The sequence below is a fragment of the Nicotiana tomentosiformis genome, chromosome 11 (assembly GCF_000390325.3).
Source record: "Nicotiana tomentosiformis chromosome 11, ASM39032v3, whole genome shotgun sequence".
NCBI classification, from domain to species: domain Eukaryota; kingdom Viridiplantae; phylum Streptophyta; class Magnoliopsida; order Solanales; family Solanaceae; genus Nicotiana; species Nicotiana tomentosiformis.
This window is the reverse complement of record NC_090822.1, coordinates 120,398,275-120,414,853: the sequence shown is the minus strand read 5'-3', so window position 1 is coordinate 120,414,853 and position 16,579 is coordinate 120,398,275. Positions and strand designations below refer to the sequence as shown.

General features: G+C 36.4%; 1 long non-coding RNA gene across 1 annotated transcript in view; it reads left to right on the top strand.

Moving 5' to 3' along the window:
* LOC138900711 (uncharacterized) overlaps positions 1–9,761 on the top strand; it is a 33,431-nt gene extending 23,670 nt beyond the window's left edge. The window contains exon 2 of the long non-coding RNA XR_011411907.1: positions 9,440–9,761. This is a non-coding gene — a long non-coding RNA (uncharacterized lncRNA). The remainder of the gene's footprint in view (positions 1–9,439) is intronic.
* The last annotated feature ends 6,818 nt before the right edge of the window (positions 9,762–16,579 follow it).

Below are 16,579 nucleotides of genomic sequence, written 5' to 3'. Positions count from 1 at the left end.
AAGCATAGCGGAATAGAAAATTACACAGGTTGAGGTAAGTAACAGTTTTAAATCCGGTCCTGAGGGTATAAAATCCCGGATTATTGTATTATGTGAGTATTTTGGAGGTGACGCACATGCTAGGTGACAGGCGTGTGGGCATGCACTGTGGGAATTGGGACTTGGTCCATTCCGTGAAACTAGAAAGTTGAATAAGCTTATTGTTATCTATGTGCCCTTTCTGTGCTATAGAAATTTTACAGTGAATCATGCTTAGGCTATGTGTTGGTGCTGTAAAGACCACATAGGGCGTGCACATGTTGAATTATCTGCTAAATTGTTGTCTTGTACTTAGTCACAGTTTACTTGTTTATTTTATCTTAGTCTCTATTGTTTATTATTGATGAATCATATTATTGTTGTTTGGGCTGATTTGCACGATCATTGAGAGCTCGAGAGACTGGAGAGATTTATGACTAAGTGAGACCGAGGACCTGATTGTGAGATATTATAATATAGCACGTGAGTTGTCCGTGCGGATCCAGATATTATACTATAGCATGAGAGTTGTCCGTGCAGCACGTGAGTTGTCTGTGCGGATCCAGATATTATACTATAGCACGTGAGTTGTCCGTGCAGCACGTGAGTTATCCGTGTGGATCTAGATATTGATACTATAGCACGTGAGTTGTTCGTGCAGAACGTGAGTTGTCCGTGCGGATTATAGCGCTTGGGTTGTAGGAGCCCTTCCAGAGTCTGTACACTCCCAGTAAGCACATGTACCTATTGAGTATGAGTACTGAGGGCTGAGAGCCGAGTGATTGAGCTGTTGTGATGAGTTGAGTGACTATTGCCCTGAGAGGCTGTACTTGCTTTTCATTTGTTGTTTCACTTAGTTGCTATCTGTCATTGTTGTGAAATTTCTTAAAGATTTTATATCCGGATTACCTGAACTTGAACTGTATAAAACATATTTGATTTAAACTGTCGGATTTGAAAGCATGTCTATTCTTTGCTGGAATTATTGAAAATGAACTGTATTTGTATAGCTCATCACTACCTTCTCAGTTCTTTATTTATTATTGTTACTTACTGAGTTGGTTGTACTCATACTATACCCTGCACTTCGTGTGCAGATTCAGATGTTCCCGGACATAGAGGGTGTTGATTTCTTTCGCACAGTTGATTTTTTCGGAGATTCAGGGGTAGCTACCGTCTTTCGCAGAACTTGCCTCTCCTTCCCTGTCTCCTTATTTACTCTATCTGGTCTCAGACTATTATGGACTGTATTTTCCAGACTTGTATTCATATTAGATTCTCATGTACTCAGTGACACCGGGTTTTGAGAGTATTTATATTTATACTTGTGAGATTTCTTCCGCTAAATTAAATCATTATGTTTTCAAATTTAAAATATATGCAATTTATTGAGATTGTCGGCTTGCCTAGTATTGAGATAGGCGTCATCACGATGGATGAGATTTTGGGTCGTGACATTATTGATACTGGAGCAACTAATCATATGGTGTCAGATGCTAACTTGCTTACTAAGACCTCTATAGTTACTCCTTCTAAGCTTAGGACAGTCTTGTTACCTAATGGAGATGTCACTCCAGTGACTCACACTGGTGACAGCAATATTTCGAACAGAAGCACACTTAAAGATGTATTCTATGTACCTCAGTTCAAGTTTAACTTATTATCAATCTCCAAAGTGACAAGAGACCTTAAATGATGTGCTTCCTTTTATCCTGATTTTTGTGTCTTTCAGGATCTCTTCAGTGGCAGGGTGAGGAAGATTGGCAGAGAAAGAGATGGTCTATACTTTCTGCAGAAATATGGTGGAAAGATGCTCACTGCATTATCATTAGCTACTGCTGGAATAAAGTCAAGACAGGGTGACACTACAATTGATGTTTTCTTGTGGCATAAAAGACTAGGGCATGTATCTAGTATTGTTCTTAGTAAATTGTTTGTTGCCGAACTAGCTAGTATCAATGACACTATCAATAAGTGCAGTGTATGTCCTTGTGCTAGGCAAACCAGGCTGCCATTTCCTTCTAGCTATATTAAGATTGTTACTGCATTTGATCTAATACATCTTGATGTTTGGGGTCCATATAACTATGCAACTTTTGATGGCAATAGATATTTTCTGACTGTTGTTGATGACTTTACTAGGATGACTTGGGTTTTTTTACTGAAACTCAAATCTGATGTAAGTGTGGTACTTACTCAGCTTATTGTACTCATTCAAACTCAGTTTAACAAAGTTGTAAAGGCAGTCAGGTCAGACAATGGTTCTGAGTTTGTCAACTCTACCTGTACCACATTGTTTCAGAAGTATGGTATCATTCATCAAAGAACTTGTGCCTATACTCCTCAGCAAATGGAGTTGCTGAGAGAAAGCACAGGCACATCCTAGAAGTCACGCGAGCTTTAAGGTTTCAGACCTATATTCCTATCAAGTATTGGGGGCATTATGTGCTTGCAGCAGTGTACCTCATAAATAGGATGTCATCTTCTGTTCTTCATGGCCTTTCTCCTTTTGAACTATTGTATGGTAGAGCACCTAATCTGGGTCACTTAAGAATTCTTGGATGTCTGTGCTATGCTAAGCAAGTTCATGAAACAGACAAACTCCTGCCAGAGCTAAGCCATGTGTTCTCATGGGCTTCTCTGACACTCAAAAGGCCTACATTCTACTGGATCTTACTTCTCATTGTTTTTTTATCAACAAGGATGTATCCTTTAGGGAAGATATATTTCCCTTCAAAGACATCACAGATACATCACCACCTATTTTCTTGTCTCCTGAATTGCCTAGTTCTAGCGAAGAGCAGCCTTCACTTCCTCCTGTTCCTGCTAGGCATGAGTCTACTGACTCTTCTTCTTTACACCAATCTGCAGCAGATGTGATACCTTCTATTACTCTTTCTATGCCCTCTCAACTCTCCACTGGTCTGAGGAGATCTTTGAGGACAAGGCAGACTCCTATTTGGATGAAGGACTTTGTGTCACAACCTGGACACAAATCTGTTCCCTATTCCATTGCTAACTATGTGCCCTATGATAGAATTTCTCCCAAATATCAGGTATATTTGACTGCATTCTCTTCAATACAGGAACCTACTTCTTTTGAGCAAATTGCTCAAGATCCTAGGTGGGTCGAAGCTATGCAAGCTGAAATTGCTGCACTAGAATCCAATCACACCTGGGATGTGGTGTCCTTGCCTGAAGGCAAGGTGCTTATTGGTTGTAAGTGGATCTATAAGGTGAAGTATAAAGCTACAGGAGGGGTGGAGAGGTTCAAAGCCAGGCTTGTGGCTAAAGGGTACAGTCAACAAGAGGGTATTGACTACTAAGAGACATTTAGCCCAGTTGTTAAGATGGTTACTGTTAGAACCATTCTAGCTATGGCTGCCTCTGAGCAGTGGCACATTCACCAAATGGATGTGTACAATACTTTTCTTCAGAGAGATCTCTATGATGAGATATATATGACTTTACCTCAGGGCTTTCAGAGCCAGGGGAGACAAGACCAGCATGTAGACTCATGAAATCCCTGTATGGGCTCAAACAAGCACCCAGACAGTGGAATGCTAAGTGTCTGAGGCACTTCTGGGATTTGGCTTCATGCAAAGCCAACATGATCACTCATTGTTCATCAAAGGGTCAGGGGAATATATCATAATCATCTTAGTTTATGTTAATGATATGCTAATCAATGGGCCTAATCTGACACTAATAGCTGAGATGAAGACCAAGCTGCAGCTGAAATTCAAAATGAAAGATCTAGGGGAGCTTAAATACTTTCTTGGCATTGAGTTTGCCAGGTCACAGAGAGGCATCCTGATGCACCAAAGGAAGTACACTCTAGAGCTGATTTTTGAGCTTGGACTAGGAGCTGCAAAACCTACAGCAACACCTATTGAAGCCAACATCAAATTGACCACAAAGAAATATGATGAACATACTAGCAGCTCTAGCGCAACTGATGATGAAGTGTTAGCAGACATCAGCCAGTATCAAAGATTACTAGGAAAACTACTCTACCTGACTGTCACAAGGCCAGACATAGCATATAGTATTCAGACACTAAGCCAGTTTATGTAGAAACCAAAAAGATCTCATTTGGAAGCTACTCAAAGGGTGGTTAGATATGTGAAGAATCAACCAGGTCAAGTCATATTGTTATCTAGCAAACAGAGAAATACTATCACTGCATATTGTAATGTAGACTGGGCAGCCTTCCCTATCACTAGGAAGTCAGTAACAGGATTCTTCATCAGATATGGTGATTCCTTGATATCCTGGAAGTTAAAGAAATAAAGCACTATTTCTAGGAGTTCTGCAGAATCTGAGTACAAAAGTATTGCATCAACTGTAGCTGAATTGGTGTGGATACTTGGTCTTTTCAAAGACATTGGTATAAAAGTTGACCTCCCTGTGAATATCTACATTGGCAGTAAATCAGCAATTCAAATAGCTGCTAATCCGGTGTTTCACGAACGAACCAAACACATTGAAATAGGCCATCACTTTATAAGGGAGAAGATACAGAATGGTCTGGTGCGAATAGAATATGTAGCTATAAAAGAGCAGTTAGTAGACATTCGAACCAAAGGTCTACCATAAGCACAACACGAGCATTTGCTATCCAAGCTAGGTGTACTTGATGTCTTCCTACCACCTAGCTTGAGGGGGAGTGTTGAAACAAAAGATGTAACTTGAGTAAGGGGTAGTTTAGTCTATTTATGTGTTAGCAGATTAGTGCATTAGTTAGTCAGTTAATAGTGCATATGATTGGTTAGAGAGGTGGTTAGAGTAGTTAGTGGAGTTGTGTATATATACATGTTGCTCAGGTAATGCAAAGGCAGAGCATTCATTTCTTTCACTGTTGCATTCATCTTGTTGCTCCTCCTCTCTTCTCTCTTTATTCTCCCTTGTCAGTTAGGGCTTATCTCTCTCTCTCAATCTCTATTTCAGCATTAATATGTTTGTTCTTTAATTTCCATTAGGATACAGCTATTGCTAAAACAGAAGGGCATGTTAGTATAGTTCAATGATTTTCTTTTAGTCAAAGGTTCTCATTATACTATTTTAAGGTAAGTATGAATTTGGTAAATTGAAAAGTAAGACAGGTAATGTACTATACTCAGTTAAATCATATTGATAATATAATATAAATTGAAAAGTAAGACAAGAATGTTAATGAATGAATCATGCTAGTAAAATATCAATAATAGTTCTTTAATCAGTGAAAAGTGTATTAATTGGACACTTCATATGGGCTCTTCTCTGATGGTTGGATCAGACCCATTTTTAAGTTTTTTTGTTCAAGTAATTGGACATGAGGTTTGTTACTGAGTGAAGTTATAGCAATGAGAGGAAAACAAAAGAAGAGTTGTGAAGGGATATTTATCACTTACTCAAACGCGTGATTGTTTGATTTTTAGGATAACAAACATGCTTTTCTAAGATACAAGTAGTATGTTATCAGTTGTCTTAAAGTAATTGATTTGCAGTGAAAGAGTGATTCCATATAGAGAAGTTTAGCAGTAGTTGCGCGGGGCTGAATAGTAGGCCACGCGCTAGCTAAGAATAAATTGCAATATATGTATATCTTTTGAATGACTTGATAAAGGGAAGTATGTCATTTGGAAAAAAGTACAATAGCTTTAAATGCAAAATAGATTAGAATTTAAATGCAAAATATATTAGAATTTAGAGTTTATGAGGTTTAAATCATTAAGGCTTAGATAATCTTGTTATCTTTAGTGCTATTGAATTCCATTCTGCAAATGTTAGGTTGATTATTAAGCTTTTGCTGGATATTCAGCTTTATTTTCTACTGAGTCTGTTCTTGAGTAAGTTAATATTGTAATTAACAACAACAAAATTAAAATCTTCTTACAAGCGCAAACCATGTAAAATTTTATTAGTTCAACAATATAAATCGATACACTCGCAAGATAAACAATGGAATAGAAAAAAATAATAACTACCACATTTTTTGAACATTGACACTAATTTAATGTAACTTGAATAGGTAGTTCTATGTGATATAGGTGCATGGAGTTGGCTGTGAAGAGAAAACTAAGGCATGGACTACTAAGTGCAGAGATCAGAAGACATTTCCTTACAAAAGTAGGGTTTTGATCCAAACTGAGAAATATCAGAACTCATTGCCAGTACTACTCATTATGTTTTAGGAGTATGCAAATGCTAAAAATATGGAATTTGCATGTTTTAGAAGTATGCAAAGATGTTCGGCAGTTGGCTTGACACAGAAATTTCAGGCAGTTCTATAATGTATAGGAACTAAGATTTTATTGGTGATCTCTTGTGCATAGTTAAGGTTTAGATTCAGTAACAATGACATTAAATACTATACTTTTGCAGAACACTTTAAATCACATGTCTTCTCAAATACTTATTCAGAAGAAAGATAAAACACCTATACTTCATTTCCTCAATAGTTCCATAAATAAGCAAGAATCCCAGAGTACAAAACAAAAAAAGGACCTCATTTACTTTGTTGTTCCTTACAACAGAAGTAAATGTTACTTCTATTATTCCTTGAACTTTCCCTCTAGAGTCTAGACCATATGTCGATAACAACCGGAAACTATCTTATCACACTGATGTAAACAACTACTAATTTCTTCTTGTCTGGTGATGCGAGTTATTCGCAGGATCACAAAGAGGTGGATGCATTACGAAAAGAAGTTGAAGAGTTGAAGGAGGAACGGAAAGAAGATCGCATAAATTTTAACAAATTGCAGAGTCTTGTGGAGAAATTTATGAGAAGACGTCCATTTGATCCTTTGAATGGAGAGGATGGCGGGGATAATGAGTTTTAGTTTATTATGGTTGTGATGTTTGAGACATTATTATTTGGTGTAGTTAGATGTTTAGACTTGGTAATGTTTACACTTGACTATGATTATAATATTTTAGACTAGATTGAATGGTACTAGAATGATTAACTCTTTTTGGATGTTTTAGTTACAAATATTTATGTTTTCTATAATTGTTTGCATTTTATGGATTTGATTAGTTGAAATGGTGGATTGATTGGTTAGCATTGTAGATTAATTGGTTGGCATGGTGGATTAATTGGTTAGTGGCTGTATATTTGAACTGGCAGGTGGTGCTACTTTAAAAGAGCTAGAAATTGTCAAAATATTCCGAGTTGTCTGACTGATTTCCGACCACAATAGTCGCAAAGCGCTTCAAAATTTTCCAGATTCATGAACATTTGCGACTGTTGTAGTGGCAAAGTTAAATAAAAACTAAAATATTAAATTAGATTTGCGACCATAGTAGTGGAAAATATAAATAAATAAATAATTTTAAATTAGTTTTGCGATCACAGTAGTGGGAAAACTCAAATAAAATAAAAATACTTTATATTATTTGCGACCACTCCGGTGAGAAAGATTAAATAAAATTTTAATTATATATACCGTTTGCGACCGAGGTAGTGGAAAAGTTAATATAAAATTAAAATTTAATTTAAATTGTTTGTGATCGCGTCAGTCGGACAGTTGACGACATTTATTAGTAGTTTTCTATTTTGACTTTACGACTGCTGTAGTCGCAAATTACGGACGGATTCGATCGCAAACTATTTCAAACCAGCTATTTTTGCGACTACGCATTTTCGGTCTGAAAATAATCGAAAACTAACATTTTTTGACCGCTTTCTGACCATTTAGGCGGTCAGAAAATAGCCATTTTCTAGTAGTAATTTATTGGTTTAGCTTGGATTAAACATTAATTTTTTTTATTTTTTTTTTTGGTAAAGCAAGATTAAACATCAAGTCTTAGTCTTTAGAACTAGAACAACATAAAGAATAGGAAAAAGTTGAGCTTAGAATGATCGGATGAAAACTTGCTTTTTTCAAAGTACATGCAATGAGTGATATGCTTTTGGATTGCTCGCTGCCATTATTAATCTTTAGCTTGTGGTAATTTAGGAGCTTCTCTATTCCGCATAGAGATTTTTCAGAATGTATCAATTGATAAAAAGGAATAATTAGCATCGATTTATTAATTATAACTATTTTCTTCAAGATGACCAATATTGTTGAAGGCAATTAAGGATAAAAAAAAATAATATATTCAATTTTCGATCCAGTTTTTGTATTTGTTAGACCACCAACATGATCATGAACAATTATTTTATTTTTTCTCTTTCTGACCATCATAGAAGCAAAGCTAAAAAATATAACTTCACAAATTTGTTCTCAAATGAATGTACCAACAACTTTTGGTTAATGGATCAAACCCATACTATATGTCCTTCTTTTCAAATAAATAATAATAATAAATTCTATGACATGGTAGATGTTATCAGCATGTGTCAATTAAGTCATCTTTTATGGCGATATCTTAAAGATTTTGAGCCAATAAGTAAGGAGCTTCTTCTTTACTCTCCATCCTTTTAGGAACATATACAAAAGAGAACCAAAACCCATAAGAGAGTCTTATGATTGTTTTCAGTCCATGCTGCTAACTGTATTATAACATTGAACCAACATTTCATGTTATGATAATATTTTACTTTGTTAATAAGTATCATTTGAAACCTGTAGCACTTCATATATATATATATATATATATATATATATATATATATATTAACAAATGTGATAAGACAACAGAACAAGTGAATAAAAGACAAAATAAGGTATATAAGCGTGTTAGTCGTTCTCTTCAGATCAGGGAAACATAATCTTCTTCAATATATTATTTTTCACATTTGTTTTAGGTTCGCGTCATTTGTGTCTGCTACAGAGTTGACCGATCGAATGCCTTATGGCGGTGGAACGTAATGCAAAAGAAAAGTAACTAGAAATTAAGCCTTTTATTCTGCTACAACATTTTTCTCTTGGTCTTTAAAGATTATCTTTGCATATGTTCTGGCATTTGTTTCGTTATTTTATTAAAATTTTGTCCAAAATGTGGTGCTTCTTTTTTTTTTCCCTCGGTCTCGAAGATGCATATCTTTAAAGATTTATCTTTGCATATGTTTTGGCATCTATTTCGTTATTTTATTAAAATTTTGTCTAAAATGTGGGGTTTCTCTCTTCTTCTTTTTTACTATATATTTGCCCCGTCTCAAGACATTCAGATAGACAAAGTTGTATTTGAGGAAGATGCACCTCGTGATGGAACTGCATTACTTTTTATGTTTCGCAACCAGGTTAATATTCAGTATTATTAGGTTCTTCTATTTTTGACTAGCTTTTCGCATGTGTACCATGAAGGAAGTTTAATCGTTATATTTCTTCATTCATATCATTTATCTTACATTTTAGACGTGCAAGATCAATTTTTCACTTACAGTCTAGGTCTTCCTTTCTATAATTTCTTCTATATATCATCAGCTTTTTTTGGAGATCTTTTTTTTTCTTAGCCTGATTCTTTTGTTGTTGTTATTGAAAAACAGTTCTGAAAAAAGTTTGTGCAGAGCAACAACAGATATTAGTCTTCATACTGTCAATTGGAAGTTTATTCATTGGAGTTTTATTTTGCAGGTTTTTTACATGTTTTTCCTTTCCATAAATATGGTTGCTGTCATTGAATTCTGATCCTTAGCCATACATTTTCTTATATACTTGAATGACTTGATAAGAAAAGTGAGGTGATGATATTGTTGACAAGCTTTAGTCTCAACTCTACGTCTTTCCTACTTATATACAAGTCCAGTTATTATATATTGTGAACATATTTTCGAGATACTACTAAGTAACTTTTGTGAGGCTTAATAACTATTTTTTATTTAGTTATCATTGACAAGGGTGGGTTGCTCTAGCGTCAAGCACCCTCCACTTCCAATCAAGAGATTGTGAGTTCGAGTTACCCGAAGAGTAAGGTGGTAGTTCTTGGAGGGAGGGAGCCGAGGGTCTATCCGAAACAGCCTCTCTATCTCGAGGAAACAAATGCTTATGGTCATGCGAAATAGTACATACACTAGAAGTGCAGAGCAAGGTTTGGTGTTTGAGGTTACATGGCATCGGCTCAGCCGACCGGTGCCGATGATATATATCCGGATACTTTGAATTGGAGATCTGCAATTTTGGATGGATGAATAATATCTCTATAGCTGCTTTTGCAAAAGTTGGAGATGTATTAAAGTTTCTGAAATACATTGTTATGCTGAGTGTTTTAATATGTAAACTGTATCTTATGGAGAAGAATAACTCTTTTAAATTGTTGTGAGAATTGATAAGTATTTGATGTTGTCATATGCTTTACATTGATTTTCTACTGAGTGTAATGCAAGTTTATCTGAGGTAAAAGAATATTACGCACTGGTGTTTATATGCAGCAACAAATTTATATGATAAACTAAGTATCAGTAACATCTTTATATTATCTCGATTGACAAGTTTAAGAAAGTTACCAAAATGATTTACCCGTTAAAATCATTTATTTTCCATAATATTTCCAAATTACGATCCTTCCTTTGTACGTACTCAAAATTGCACAGTTGAAGGGCGTTCACAATATGAAGAATGCGTGGAGTTTTTCAAAAATAATTTTGCATTCAAAGGTTAATTTAATTTATACAAATATAAAGTTCATTGGTTACAACATGCAAAGTAAAGTAGTTTATAATGCACTATAGTATAATTAAGGCTGCAAGAAACTCCAACAATAGAGCAGTGAAAATAACAATAAGATAACAATTTTGTGAAATTACTTTTATTTAATATTTTCGGCGCATATACTAGTATATAGAGTTTTGTTGTTGTTGTTGTTTACTATATGTGCAACTTTGCCATCTGTTGGACTTTTGGTCTGATTTTATCCCCACCGTTAAGAAAAAGTAGTCTAGTTTTTGCCTAAAATCCTAAAAGAATTCCAAAGTGAGGGTAATTTTTAATCATCGTCAAAAGTTGAGGATTGAATCTGGACTTTTTTCTCGAACAATTTGAATGGAGATCCGTTAATACAGGAGCAAATACAAGAGCTAAAAGACGGGTATTTATGGACCAAAAATGTAAAAGAAGGCAAATTTGAGCAATTCCAGAGAGTACAAAGGAATATTTGAAACTTTTCCCTTTAGTCAATAAAACGTGTGCATTACAATTAAACCAGAATAAAACATACAAATAAGACAATTAAAAGGGTGTTTGGATTGGCTTTTATCTGATCAAATCAGTTTTTAAACTCTTTTTAAATTTTTTTCAGTGTTTGGTAAAGTTAAAAAATTCTTAAAATAAGTTTAAAACTGCTTAAAACAAGCCAAAAGCAATTAGATGGGCAACCCCAACTTAGTGTTTTTTAGCTTAAAAGTTATTTTTGTATTTTTTTAAGCCAATCCAAATAGGCTATAACTCCTAGAAAACAAATACTCCCTCTTAAAACGGAGGGAGTAAGTGTTTTGACTAAATTACGCTTAATTAAAATTTGTATATTGTTAACTTGACACATTAGGATATGTAAATAAGGGCAAATTTAAAAAACTAGAGTTAATTCATTCTTGATTATGTAAAAATGACACTTATTTTGAACCAAAGTAAAAAGGTCAAATTGTCACCTATTATGGAAGGGATGGAGTATATGATACATGTTAATGTAGAGTTTCTTCTGTCTTTTGTGAGCACAAGTCGCACCTAAGGATCCAACTCCTCTCTATTTTTTTTCTCTCCATTTTTCTCAAGCTCTAGCTTAGTTTAAGGACACATGACATAAGTTAAAACTAATGGCTAAGATTAAATTGACTAAAGCAAGGCCTAACTATGGTTTAAATAATTAATAACTTGTCTATAAATATATTAAAAACTTTTCTCTCTCTTCCTAATTCTTTTCCTACGCAGTATCTATTTTCTCCTTATTAGTTTACCGATTGTTTCTCCTATTTATTTCATCTCTTTTCTCCCTCTTTGCGGCAAAACTATTTTTGAATATTCCATATACAATCTTCACTATAATTTTCTTTATTACAATTACAATGATGCCGTGTATTTTTTTTTAGTGGAGTCCAAATAAAAAATAAACGTCAAATTGCTTTAAATTGTTGGAATCAAAGTTAAAAATCTCCTTGTAATAATCCTAATAGGGATTTTGTCTTGTCGAAGTAGGAAATGAGTTAAAATATAATATTAGATATATAACTCATATTCAAAAGTGAATTGGATGAATTGTAGATACGTTATAATGTTTGTTTTTTACTTGGACTCCATGGAAGAACAAAAGTACAAGATATGTTATCTAAAACTTTTCCACAACAATCATTTCTGAAATTGAACTCTGTTTTTCATATTTTCTACTACACGTGTAACTTTTCACATCTAATTGGACATGTACGTACAAATAAGAAAATGATGAGAGGGGAAGGCTACATAATTCTTGACGTCAATTAATTAATAAACACACTAACTATAATGCAAGATCTGCAAAAAAGCTACTCTAACTTCAAGCCGTCCGCGCGCTGCATTAAAGGGTTGTTCACAGTAAAGAACTAATGGTTTTCTGTAGTAACATGCAAGCAAGTGTTCGTTTGATTTGCATTGGCTAATACGTTTTCGACAAGAAAATATCTGTAGAGAATTTTACTTTTTTCTCAGATGAGATACAATTACCACTATATGGACAAGTTCATGGGGTTTAGTTTAATGAGCATGTGATTTAAAATAAGGTTTTAGTTTTAAGTTTTACTCGTTTACTTAGATCTCAATTTTTTTAAGTGGAAGTTGAGGTTTCTCAAGTTGTTCAAGAAAGCTATTCAAAAGAATTTAAGTTCTAGGATGGTGTGATGACCCAAAAGGGTCATTTTTAAATTTAATAATAAATTTTATGTTTTAAAATCCCGAAAATTATTATTCATCATTCATCGACTTGCGTGCGCAGTCCGTATTATTTTTCGGAAGGTTTTATGTAAAAAATGGATTAAAATGTGAAATAGAGCCTTAAAACCCAATTGAGTTGACTTTGGTCAACATTTTGAGCAAACGGACTCAGATCAGTATTCTAACAGTTTCGGTAGGTCCGTATCGTAATTTGAGACTTGGGCGTATGTCCGGAATTTAATTTGGAGGTTCCTAGCTCAAGTTATGGCCATTTAATAGAAACTAGAAATTTAAAAGCTAAAAAATTTCTAAAGTTTGACTACGGATTTGACTTTTTGATATCGGGGCTAAATTTCTGGAAATTGAAATAGATCCATTATGTCATTTATAACTTGTCTGTCAAATTTAGTGAGAAACGGAGTTGATTTGACATAATTCGGACGTTCGGTTGTGAAAATAGAAGTTTTAAAATTTTCTTAAAAATTACATTTGATTTAGTGTCTAATTCGTAGTTCTAGGCATTATTTTGGTATTTTGTTCACGCGAGCGAGTTCGTATGAGATTTTTGGACCTGTGTGCATGTTTGATTTGGAGCCCGGGGGCTCGGGTGAGTTTCGGATAACCTACGGACCATTTGAACTTTGGAAAAAATTGGTTTTTGAGCTTCTGCTATCATCTGGTGCATGGTGCTCCGCGATCGCGAAGAGAAAATTGTGAACCGTGAGTTTTACCCTTCGTGTTCACGAAGATAGGCACGCAATCGCGGAAGGTTAGCTCCCAGTGCACCGCGAACGCGTAGAATGGATCGCGTTCGCGAAGAAGGAATGAGGCAAAAGCTGAAGCACAAAATTTGTGCTACGCGATCGCACAGAGTGGTCCGCGATCGCGGAAGGCTGAGAAGTTGTGCTTTGCATTCGCGAGAGCATTGCCGCATTCGCGTAGTGCAAATTGGCGGCCCGTGCGAATTGTGCTTCGCGATCGTGAAGCCATTCCCGCGATCGTGAAGAGTAAAATGGACCTAGGCAGAAATTGTTCTACGCATCGCGAACGAATTCCCGCGATCGCGATGAGTAAAAATATGGGCAAACAGAACTTAAGTTCTGAAAATGGGATTTCGTCCCATTTTTCCACTATTTACGATTTTGAGCTCGGGTAAGAAGCTTTTTGGGCGATTTTCATGGGGAAACATTGGGGTAAGTATTCCTTATCCTATATTGATTATATTTCATGATTCCATACTCATTTATACGTGACGAGTACTTATGCATTATGGTTGAGTCAAAGCATGCGGGTGAAATTTGTTTAATATGAATAATTGCCTATTTAATTAAGATATTCTTGTTTAAGTTTATTATTAATTATTTGATCATTATTCGTGAAATTATTATTCATTTAATTATTGTTGAATATTTTGGAAGGTGAAATCGGTATTCTGGTATTGAATTGATTGATAAGTGCATATCCCCGCATTTAAATACTCTTCTAAATTTATATTATTATTTTCATGGTAAGAAAGAGTGTAAAAGCACGAAGAGTGATGTCATACCGTTTTTATTATTTATAATATCATTGTTATGGTAAGGAAGAGTGTAAAAATACGAAGGGTGTTGCCGTGCCATTTGTGAGTGTAAAAGCACGAAAGGTGTTGTCGTGCCATTTGTCAGTGTAAAAGCACGAAGGGTGATGCCGTGTCATTTTTAAAAAATGTAAAAGCACGAAAGGTGATGCCGTGCCAAATGAGAATAAAAGCACGAAGGGTGGTGACATGCCCTTTTCACATTATCAATTGCTTATTTTATTGTTGATAAATTAAATGGTTGCTAAGTGATACTTCTCCTGCTGAAATTATTATGTCATTCTCCTCCGCATGTCCCCTCCCAAATTATAAATTGTTATTTGTTGTATTATTGTTACTTTGTGTTTGTATATACTTGTACAGGTGGTTTACGTACGTGTCTTGTCATAGCCTCGTCACTACTTCGTCGAGGTTAGGCTCTGTACTTACCAGTACATGGGTCAGTTGTACTCATACTACACTCTACACTTCTTGTGCAGATTTTGAAGTTGGTCCCAGTAGTGTACCATAGACGTGCTCGGATTCAGCTATTCAGAAGAGACTTGAGGTATAACTGCACAGCGTTCGCAGTTCTGAAGTCTCCTTCTATTCTATCTCAGCTATGTATTATCTTTCAAAGAGCTTGAATTTTATTTAGACCTTTATTTGTATCATTCTAGTAGCTCGTGCACTTGTGACACCCGATTCGGGGATGTATTTTGATAATTCGGCATTTATGGTCTTTCGCACTTTATTTCAGTAATTGATTTCTATTTAATTAAATTTGCTTTAAAATAGTTAAGATTATTTTAATGTTGACTTGTCTAGCAAGTGAATGTTAGGCGCCATCACGATCCTGAAGGTGAAAAATTTTGGGTCGTGACAGTTGGTATCACAGCACTAGGTTACTTAGGTCTCACGAGTCACGAACAAGCTTAGTGAGTCTGAAGGATCGGCACGGAGACGTTGGCGTGGCCCAGAATGGTACATTTCCAGTGGTACCAGCCATCTCACGGGCTGGGGGAGGAGCACAAACTCCCACTACTCTCGCTTGGAGCAAATGGCTCCCCAGAATCAAGCTCCAGCAGCCCCGACAGTTGGAGTAGTTCAGACAGTTGTTGCAGCCTAGACTGATGATAGGCCCGCCATGTCTTCTGAGGCCTTATTGAGGCTGGATAAGTTTACTAAGCTCTTTCCAATTCACTTCAGTGGTACGCCTTCTGAGGACCCACAGGACTATCTTGACTGTTCCCATGAGGTACTGGGGAACATGGGTATAGTTGAGACCAATGGGGTCGATTTTCCTGTATTTCAGATGACGGATTCCGCCAAGAGGTGGTGGGGAGATTATACATTGACCAGACCAGTTGGATCGCCTACATTGACCTAGGAGCAGTTTTCACGGCTATTTCTAGAGAAATTCCTCCCTATCACATTGAGAGAGGATTACCGCAGGCAATTTCACCGTCTACAGCAGGGCAGTATGACTGTTACTCAGTATGTGTACCGTTTTATGGATCTAGCCCGTCATGCTCTCCTTTTACTTCCTACTGAGGGAGAGAGAGTGAGGAGGTTTATTGAGGGGCTTACTCACCCTATTAGGCTTCAGATGGCCAAGAAGACCGGAAGTGAGATTTTTTTTCAGGCGGCTGCTAATGTTGCTAGGAGGATCGAGATGGTTCTTGCACATGAGAGATGGCAGGGGTCTGATAAGAGGCCTTGTCAGTTCGGTGGGTTCAGTGGTGCCTCCTCTGGAGGAAGGGGTAATTTTGGTAGGGGTCATCCTCCCAGGCCATTTCATTCAGCACTCCAGGCATCCTACAGTGCACCTCCGATCCAGAGTTCAGGGTGGTTACTCAGGTCTACAGGGACAATTTTAGGGTAAGCAGTCACAACAGCCGAGGTCCTGTTATACTTGTGATGATCCGAGGAACATTGCTAGATTTTGCCCCAGGTCTCAGGGCAGCATGTAGCAGCAGGGCTCTAGTGCTATGATTCCAGCACTAGTTGCTTCATCGCCTGCTCAGCCAGCTAGAGGTAGAGTTCAGGCAGCTAGAGGTGGAGGTCAGGCCATCAGAGGTGGAGGTCAGGCCGTTAGAGGTGGAGGCCAACTAGTTAGAGGTCGTCCCAGGGACGCAGTTCAGAGTGGTGGGGCCCAGCCCCGATTTTATGCTTTTCCAGCTAGGCCTGAGGCCGAGTCATCTAATGTTGTGATCACAGGTATTATTCTAGTTTT